Raw genomic sequence first — 10519 nt, forward strand, 5'->3', positions numbered from 1 at the left:
TTTGGTCAGGGGTTGAGCTGGGAGTAGGACAATTAATGAGAAATGAGGCAGGATTAAATTTGCATTTCAGAAAAAAATGGGGGAATTCCATAATTAATATAAATATGGGAAATGTCGGATTGAACAAATGTTATCATGTCTCTTTATTGCCGGACTTCTCCACAGAGCCTAACGTGAGACACTAATATGCACTAGAAAGTAAGTTCCATGAGCGCAGGGGTTTTTGTCTCTTTTATTGACAGCTCTATCTATCCCCAACACCCAGTCTGGTGCCAAACACATAGTAGATGTTCAATAAAAGTGTACTGAATCAATTAATATTGAGAAGCTCCAAGGTCTCCCATATTCTGAAAATATTTAACAATAGAATAGTCCTTTACCGTGACTTTTTTCCCCTATTGATCCATCAAGGAACAATAATGTGCTGTGGAACACAACTGAGAAGTTCAGCCTTGGAGTACATGAAAATTACATCAAACTTCTGTTGTGTGGCCATGGTGTTTCAGACAACCATTCATCATTCATTCATTCATTCATTCAATCACAACTTCAGGAAACATGAACTAAGAGCTTGTCACTCATCGGGTCCCCCATAAAGTACTAGGGAACAAAGATAGGGAGACTTGGCCCATGCCTGTGGGAAATGCCCCGTCAGAGGGCATTTTCTTATTTTGCACAGGATTTAATTTTATGTAATTCTCAACAATCTTATGTGATTTTCTATCTCATAAGAGACCTGAGGCTCATAGAGGTAAAAAGACTTTCCTAAGGTCTTATCAGAGCCTTACATGATGGAACCCCCTCTCCTGCTCACTGGTGGAGGAGACAGAAGCAGTGGGTGGCCCAGAGGACACCACCCATCTACACACTAGAATCCTGGATAGCCTGGGGCCAGGGCCACCCCTCTCCTTCAAACAGTAAGCTGAGGTTGTCACTGTTTCCTTCTGATGTGGGCATGAAATGCTTCTCGGTGGTTTGATCACGTAGGAGAATTCTGAGGCACAGAATCAGCTGGCCCAAGGCTGTGACCGTGGCCTCTTGGACCACCGAGTGGTCCTTAGTCAACACACAACTCCTTGCTGTGGAAACAGGTGAGGTCACACAAGCACACACACATACAATGATGCACACAGACACAGACACATGAACAAACGTGTACACAGAGCCTCAACCACATATGCACACTCACACGCACATCCGTGACAGGGCACAAAAACGCATGCCCACCCAGAACACACCTACAGAGGTGCGCACATGGGGGTTTGCACACATATACACAATCACAAACCGGACAGCCACCCCTCACTCTGGGGGACTTCATGCTGAGTCCTTCCCTGGAAGGAGAGGGGAGGAGGTAAATGGAAGGAGATAAGGAAGGGTGCCGAAGCAGAGTGAGCCATGGGACGTGGTAACATGCCATCCCATGGCACCTCTGGCCTGAGCCGGCTGCTTTAGGAGGCCTCTCTCTTCAACCACATGCTGCCATTGCAGCATCAGTGTCCGGCAGACCTGGACTCTTGGAGATTCCAGCCTTTATGATAAAGCAATCAGCTTGACAGGTGGAGGAGCTTAAAACAGTTCCCCTAGGACAGGCGGGAACATCCCCGACGTAAGTTGGATTAACTGCACGCTTTCAGGAGGCAGAATTGTCACATCACTTATTTCCTTAAACCAAAGGGGATCACTTTAAGGTCCCCATCGGGCCGGCCAAGAAGGAAATGTAACTAGTCATTATTGAGCTTCCCCGAACCACCTCCGCCTCGGCCAACCGAATTAAGGTCACAAGGGTTTACTCACAGCAGGTCGTTTGGGGATAATCCTCTTGTTTTCTGTTCCTACTGGGCACTTTCGAAATGCTCGTTGTCCCAACTCATATAGTTCTGGAAGACAGGTGAGTCTGAGGCCTGAATGCCAAGCGTGGACCCAGGGACCCTTTTAGGGTCTGAAAACACTGACGCCCTTCCTACAGATAGGCCTCCAGGGGGGCTTCCTTAGCATCCCAGAGTTCTAGAAGAGGGTGTGCAGATTGTCACATGCGCACACTCCCTAGATGAGGGTCTTAGAACAGTATGCTGGAGAGCAATCAGTTAAAAGGAAGGGATCACTGAAATATGTCTTCCTTTATCAGCCTGATTCTCCAACAAAACTGATTGACTCCAGCCCACTTAATTTAAATGAAATGCACGTTCTCAGAGCCATAAAAATGACTCTATCACAGTCAAGAAGAAAATGATGAAAAGAAATGAATATGTGGGTGATTGAATACAGGATGTCCAGTGACAGGGGGTGGAGGACCCAGACTGCTATCTCGATTCAGCCTCCGCTGGATTTCCCATGCTCCCAAGGGGCTGCCCCCTCCCTGAGCAGAGGCAGGATGGCCAATGTAAATGCTGCCCCAGCCACATCTAGGACATCTGGCACACATCTGGCAGCATCCAGCCTCCCGCTGTGGTCGGTGCAGAGCACGCGCGGGACATGGGTCGGGAGTCAGCCTGCCTGGGTTTGGATGTCAGCTCTCCCCTGTGATAGCCGTGTGGCTTTAGGTAAGCTAGTTAACAGCACTAGGCCCCGCTTCCTCCTTCCGGAGAATGGGAATAGTGGTAAGTGCAGGGGTTTCACCGAATTGCTATGAGGATTAAATGTAACACACGTGAAATAGAGTGATGGTCCCAGTGGAGGCCAGGGCCAGCTGGCTTGGAGGCAGTATTTTCACCCACTCAGGCCTGGACTGCCTTTCTGGACCTGGCTGGAGGCAACGTGGGGCCTCTGGTCCCTCGGGAAGGGATCATCTTACCTGGGAGGAGCCTCGTATGTGGCTGCGAGGATGCCTTTGACCCTTCCAAAGCCATGGCCCTCAACTGTGCTGTAACTTGGTAAGAGCACAGCCCTGGAGCCAACTTCTTGGGTTCAGATCTTGGCCCTGCCCCTTACTAGTTTTTGACTTTGGGCACATTATTCCACGTCTCCGAGCCTCAGTTTCCTCATCTGTGTAATGAGGCTACCAACAATCCTTACTGCACAGGGTGGATGCGAGGATTAAATTCAAGAACTCGTTGCAGCAGGTGGCACCGCTCGGGGGGTAAAGGAGGGGCTCCAAAAACACCAGCTCTATTCATCGATCATCCCAATGGTATCTCATGGCACCCCTTCCCACACTCAGTGTGGAAGCAACCATCCATTCATTCCTGCTTCTGTAGAACAAATTGCTATGTCGTGCTGGGCCTGAGAGACAAGGCAAGACCAGGCAAGACCAGGCAAGTTAAGCCTGGTTCCTGCACTGCCTCATTCATTCATTCACTCATTCATTCATCAAATACCAGTCAGTACTGCTCCAGGACCTGGAGATACCACCGAAAACAGAGCTATCCAGGAGCCCACAGTCAGGTGAGGGACACAGACAAGAAGCCAATGAACAAATCCAAATACAAGTTTCGGTGGTCATTACTGTGAAGAAAGAGCGGGCAGGAAGAGGGCATGAGGAGGATGGGGAAGGTCCTGCTAAAACAACCTCATCTCCTTCCCCCTTCTCCGCAGTACCTTCCACCTGGTGGAGGAATTCACAATCCCCAGGTGTCCTCAACCCCTCCTCCCCTTCTCCTTAAACCGAACCAGCCCCTAGTTCTGTAGACTTCATTTCCCCAACAGCCCTCAAGTCTCCACCTGTTCTCTGCCCCCCAGAACCCCCAGACCCCCCAGACCCATCCTCTCCCACCTGGACAACAGCAGTGGCCTCCTCCCTGGTTCTCTGGCTTCCTGTGTCACCTCCCGGCTCCATTCAGCCCCTAAAGCCAGAGGGATCTTTCTAGAACACAAATAAAGACCCCCCACCCACCCACCCACCTCCACCCCCAGTCTCTTTGCAGATCCCTGCTGCCATCAGGGATGGCCCCACCCAGGTCCTTTGCCAGGGAATCGGGGCCTTCCAAGACCTAACCCCACCCACCCTGGCTCCACCAGAAAGCCTCCCGGATCCCACAGGCTGGATTTAGGGGCCCTGCTCTGGGGTTCCCAGACTGCCTGAGACCACCTTCCCCATCTTAAATACGGATGTCCCCACTGAAGGAAGGTACAGACGGAGTAGGCCAGCCCTAGGCTGAAGGCTGGGAGACCCGGGTCCGGGGTTTGATGCAGGACCGACCCGAACTCAACTTAAAACTCCCTTTCCGAACCGGGCACTCTGGACAGGGAAGGGGCCAGGGCCAGGGCTCGCCGCCCGCGACCACGTGCACGCCCCGCGCGGCGCAGAGCCGCAGAACAAAGGGCATTGACCAGCTGCAGATGCCGGGGCGCCCCCCCACCCCAGCTCCTTCCAGTCCCCCGGCCGCTGTCCCCCTCCTCTCTTACTCCGCCGCCACGCACTCTGCGCCTGCGCGGGGAGGGGCCCGAGAAGAGCCTCGGGGGTGGGGAAGGGGGTTCGGGGGGGAAGGCGGGGGTGCCCGCCCCCGTCCTGGGGCCGCGATCTCCCAGCCTGGCGGCGCCCACCCCGCGCGGGGCTCCGACGAGTAACAGCCCCGTTCTGCCTCTGCCGCCGCGGAGCTGAACAGGAAACTGGCTGTTCCCAAGAAAAGGGGAGCCCCGGGGACGAAGCCGTGCGGCCCCGGAGCCGCCACTAGCGTCCCCATCCTCCCCGCGCTTGGTGAGCTGGGAAGCGGGAGAGGAGCTCAGGGACCCGCGACCGCGACCGGAGGAAGGGGCGCAGCTTGGGGCCCCCAGAGGCTGCAGGGCCCTGCGGGCCTGGGCGCAGCTTCGAGTGTTTGCGGACACACAGGGTCTTACCAGGGCCCTGGGCGTGGGCCGTCCTTTCTGACCCCCGGGGTTGAATGAAACCCCGACTCCTCACCGTGGCCGATGGGAAACTGCCACTGCTCCGGCCCATCCCTGCCGTGGTGCCCTTGAATGTGCCCCACACGTTCAGTGCCCTTTCTTTTCCTGGGACAAGCCAATCGCGGTCCTGTCCCCGGGTCTTTGGATGTTGTTCCCTGCATGGAAAGCTGTTGACCTCCTCTACATGACTGGCTCCTTCCATTTCAGCTTAAATATCACCTCCTCCAAGAAACCCTCCCTGCCCCTCCTTTCAGAAGTAGAATTCTCACCCCTCTGTTAGTCTCCGTATCACCTTGTTCATTCCCTTCTCTTTTAAGGCATTTCTCAAATTTTGTAATGAGACATCTCTTTAAGCCTCTTTCGCAAGTACCCAGCTGGTTGTCTGGCATATCTTAGGTTCTTTTCATCAGTGTCAAAGAATTGGGGGGCAAGTTTTAAAGTCACCACCGTATCCTTGGCTCTCTGCCAGCCAATTAAAAACACTCTGGAGGAGCCTGGGTGGCTCCGCCCGTTGAACTTCCAACTTCGGCTCAGGTCACGATCCCACATTTCATGGGTTCGAGCCCCTCATCGGGCTCTGTGTTGACAGCGCAAAGCTAGGAGCCTGCTTTGGATTCTGTCTCCCTCTCTCTCTGCCCTCCCCCCACACACACACACCGTGTGTGTGTGTGTGTGTGTGTGTGTGTGTGTGTGTGTGCGCGCGCGCGCTCGCGCCCCCCCCCCCCCCCCCCCGTCTCAAAACTGAACAAACGTTAAAAAAAGTTTCAAAAGCCACGCTGGAATTTGGGTCCCAACTGGCTCTACCATGTACCCACTGTGTGCCCCTGGGCAGGTCAGTTCACCTCTCTGAGCCTCAGTTTCCCCATCTGTGAAAAATGGGTAATATTACATGCCTCACGGAATTGTTTGCAGGATTAAATGATGTGTGGGTGACTCTCAACAGAGTGAGCCCTGGTAGATAGTTCCTGTGGCATCATTATATTATTTAAAACCATCTAAAGGTCATCCCGGGGGACGACCGCCACCCCTCCATCCCTACCCCACCCTCAATTTGTAGGCTCCCAGGGGAACTTAAACCCAGTGGGAAATGAGGTCAAGTGGGAGCTGGAGACGATGCCTGCACCCACGTGCCCCAAGCAGAGCATAGGTGGTGGCTTGGCTAGCCTGAGACCCTCTCGGAGGTGAAACATTCTCTCCTTGACCAAACTCTAGCCAGATTCCTCTGAGCCCTGGTCTCAGTGACACCCCCAGCTTGGTCTATAAAGACTTGAACAGGGGCGCCTGGGTGGCTCAGTCGGTTAGGCGGCCGACTTCGGCTCAGGTCATGATCTCGCGGTCTGTGAGTTCGAGCCCCGCGTCGGGCTCTCTGCTGACAGCTCGGAGCCTGGAGCCTGCTTCCGATTCTGTGTCTCCCTCTCTCTGACCCTCCCCTGTTCATGCTCTGCCTCTCTCTGTCTCAAAAAAATAAATAAACGTTAAAAAAAATTAAAAAAAAAAAAAGACTTGAACAAACACTAACACACTCAAGGCCGCCTCCCTAAGATGACTCTAGCCCCCCCTTAAAGTGTCTGCCTGAGAAAATGCAAGGCTTCCAAAAGAATTGACTGTTTCTTCCAAAGGACACCTGAGGACAGGGCTCTGGTCTCCAGCGTTGGTGGGAAGGGGGGCGCAAAGCAAGATGGGTTTCACATGGATCAACCCCCCTCCCGCTTTCTGTAAATTTTCACTGCCCTGACTGTCCTGAGCCCCTGCTCAGCGCCCCGCCCCCATCCCCAACCCCTCATTCTCCCTTTAAAACACCCAGTCACTCTGCCCAAACCAAAGTTGCGTTCAGGTCACACTGGGCCCTTCCCTTTTGTGATAGTACATTACTGATTAAAATTGGCCCTTTCCACTTGAACCAGTGTCCGGCTATGTTCATCTATGACAGAGGACACCCTGGGGAAGTAGGCGTTGTCTGGCCGACCCCGGTCCTGCGTTACGTGGCTCCGAGGGCCACCCCCAACCCCAATCTCCAGGCTTCTCTCTGGAAGCTCAACCTTCTTACCCTCTGGACTCAGGCAGTGTTCCCTATTTTAATGATTTGCGACTCACCATTAAAATGTATGCTTCATCCATGTGCCGCCCACGCTAGTAACGACTTAATATTGTTCTTTAAATTGACTGCGCTGTTTTACTATTTTCCACTGCTTTCCTAAATCTATTACTACTTACCGCTTTTACATTTATTTAAATGAGAAATCATATCATTGCCATAAATGGAAAACCAGTATCTGGGGTTGGGGGGAGGGGAAGCAGGGCCAGCCTGGCCTCCGTCTTAGCCCCCCCCTCCCCCCATAGGTAAAAAAGGCAATTCGGATGCTAATTTGCAAATTTGCAGCGCTAATGGCTACAGCTTGGAGGGCAGGGGGGATGAAACTGTGGGGACAGCTGCCAGCCGGGGCCTGCAGGGACCGTTCCCTTGTTCCCTTGAGATCCGAGCGTTCCTTGCCCCCAAACCTAGTGGCCCCTGGTCCCGGACAAGATGCAAAAAAGGCGTGGGGCCGGGACTTCGGACCCGTGGTCAGGAGGGGGCTGCAGCTTCCAAAGGGTGATGAAGGCGCTCAGGAAAATCGCTCGTTTTCCCTCCCTCCCCAGAACAATAAGAATCACGGTACTAACAAAACAAAATGTGTTTACTGTTGGAGGCGGGCTGAGTGGTAGCTGTATCTGACTTCCTGTGCCTAGATCCTCATCTACAAAGTCATGATGGGAACAATAGCGCCCACCTCAGTGGGGCATTATCAGGTGACTGTGCAGCCTTTGGCACGATCCTGGAATGACACACTGCTAGAACGGGAGTGACGCTGGGCGGGGTGCTGGGGGTGCCTTACCGAGCAAGGTGCACACCAGCCCTGCCTGTGGTGGAGAAAGAGACAGTTAAAGGATTAGAGAACAGCGCAAAGGTACTGCAGGGGGGATGTTTGAGGGGGCTGGGGGTTCACGGACATGGGGGAGGGAGCACCATACACATGGGGGGGGGGAGAGGGGAGGGGAGTGACAGTCAGGGAGGGCTTCATGGAAGAAGTGGCATCCCAGCGAGGCCCGGAGCTTGTGGGAGTCCATCAGACAAAGAGTACGGTGAAGGGGTGGAGGATGCTTCCGGGGGATTCCTTCTCCATAACTGTCCCATCAGCGAATCCACGGGTGCACGGCAGAACCTTCTCCAGTCATCACACACGGGAAATTGGCCGGCAGTCTCTCTCAGAAATCAGAACCTGGGGACTGAACCGCACACATAGATGACGTAACACAGCACGGGCACATGAATAAGGGAATGGCCCATGATTACCCCTGATTATGCTATTGTGACTGATGCTGTAATACCTACTGGGCGAGCTTAAGTGACCTCAAGGGGGAGAGAGAGAGAAGGACGGACATCACGGTCAGTTGCTGCTCAAAGAGAGGGAGGGGACAGCCCCGCCTCCTCCCACGGTTTGTCAAGGCGTCTCCAACAAGGAGGAAGTCTTTGGAGGTGGCAAGGGGGAGTCCTGGACCTGCAGACTGCCCGGAACGCCTCCTTGTCCCACACCAGACCCTCCATGGCTCCCTCTGCTACTGCTAGCCCAGTGCTTCTCAAACTTGAGCACAAACCACCTGAGGACTTGTTAAAACACAAATTCTGCGGAGTTTCTGAGTCTGTTGCGTTGCAGGGGGAGGCCTGAGAATTTGCATTTCTAACAAGTTTCCAGGTTGCCCGCATTGCTGGTCCGCGGACCACACTTTGAGAACTCCATTCTCCAGCCTCACGGCTTCCCATCCTGTCTCCTTCTGCCCCATGTCCTCGACATACCACGTTGCTGCCCGACCCCACCTCTATGGCCCATGACCAGTATTTTAAAAAGCCACGTGGTTTTGATGTGCGCTAAGGGCCAAGCAAGTCTGACCCGGGCGCACAGAATGTGACAATGGGATTTGGAACTGAATTGACTAGGAGCCGCGAAGAAAACAAAATAAAACAAAACAGAAACTAAACAAAACGACAAGCCCTCTGAAGCTGCCCTGCTGGCTTCTAGGGAAGCCAGTAACTCCAGATCTCAAAGTACTGAGGGTCTGCCCAGGGTCCTCTCTGCTCCAGCGGCCCTCCCCTCCCTTGAAACCTGCCCGAACAACCTGTTTTGCAGCCTCTCTCCACATCCAAGGTGGCCCAGAAGACTTAGTCACAGAGGCCTGCAGCCATGTGGGCGCCTGTCTGACTCTTGTATGTCTAGTCTCCTCACCTCACTCACTGCAGACATCACTAATCGATCCCAGTTCTCTCTACCCTCGGGTCTGACTTAGCCTCAGGATATATTCCAGTATGGTCCAGGCACCCATTTCCAAATAAGCACTGCTTGTGCCCAAATTCAAAACTGTGTGGTCTGGCCAGGAATGGAGACTGCCTTCCCCATCTGCTTTCCTGACCCCTCTAATTGCAGATAGCTTGTATTTCATCATTTGCTCCTGTCTCGGAGCTCTAGCTTCCATTCTCCTGCCTCCGTGCCATCTGCTGGTATCCCCAGACCCCCAGCATTTTGGACTTCCGCTCTCTCGAGTGGCACTTTGCCCCAGAGCTGAGCACAGGACGTGGCGACAACTGGTACTCAAGCCATGTTAGTGGGGATCTGACAGTCCGTGAGTGAAAAGTAAGCTCTCCTGGGGGTGCCTGGATGGCTCAGTCGGTGGAGCATCTGACTGGCCCAGGTCATGATCTCGTGGTTCGTGGGTTCGAGCCCCGCATTGGGCCCTGCACTGACAGCTCAGAGCCTGGAGCCTGCTTTGGATTCTGTGTCTCCCTCTCTCTCTGTTCCTTCCCTGCTCTCTCTCTCTCTCTGTCTCTCTCTCTCTCTCTCAAAAATAAATAAAGATTAAAAAAAATTTTTTTTTTAAAAAGAAAAGAAAACCTCTCCTGGGGTCTCAGTCATTACTGCGTCACAAGCGAGTCCAATGTTTATTAGCTTAAAGCAAGAGTCGTTTTATGCTTGTGATTCTGTGGGTCAAGGATTTGGTGGGGGTTCAGCTGGATGATTCTTCGGCTTACGTGGCATCGTGTGGCTTTCTCACGTGGCTGGCAAATGACACAGACTTCAGGGGGGCCTTTCCACATGGCTGCTTGGGCTCCACGAAGGGGCATTTCAAGTGGCAGAGGCAGAAGCTGCTGATCTATTAAGACCCAGTCCCAGGGTTGCAGAGTCACTGCTGTCACTTTCTACTGCTCAAAAAGGCCACAGGGCCAGCCCTGATCCTTCCGGAAAACAGGCTACCACGGAGAACTTGCAGCCACCTTTAGCTTGACAAATCTTTGAAGTTTAGGGTCATGGCACCCAGTAGGTGCTCAATAAGGTTTTTTAAGTTTGTTTATTTATTTTGAGGGGGACGGGGGATCTGAAGCTCTCTGTCAGCTCAGATGGGGGGTTCAAATTTATGACCCCGTGAGATCATAACCTGAGCCAAGGTCAGACGCTCAATTGGGCCACCCAGGGGCCCCTCAATATGTATTTCTCCATCAATTCCATTGCCAGGTCTGGCTGGGGCTCACCCAGTTCATGCCCTGTCTGTCACCCAGACCCCAGACCTGCCCACCATTCCCTCCCACAAACCCAGACAGAGCCCCAGACCCAGCCCCACACGGCAGTTGTAGGTGATGGGTGAATTCCTACCTCAGTCTGGCATCCAG

This window comes from Felis catus, chromosome A3 (genome assembly GCF_018350175.1).
Source record: "Felis catus isolate Fca126 chromosome A3, F.catus_Fca126_mat1.0, whole genome shotgun sequence".
In the NCBI taxonomy this organism is placed as follows: Eukaryota; Metazoa; Chordata; class Mammalia; order Carnivora; family Felidae; genus Felis; species Felis catus.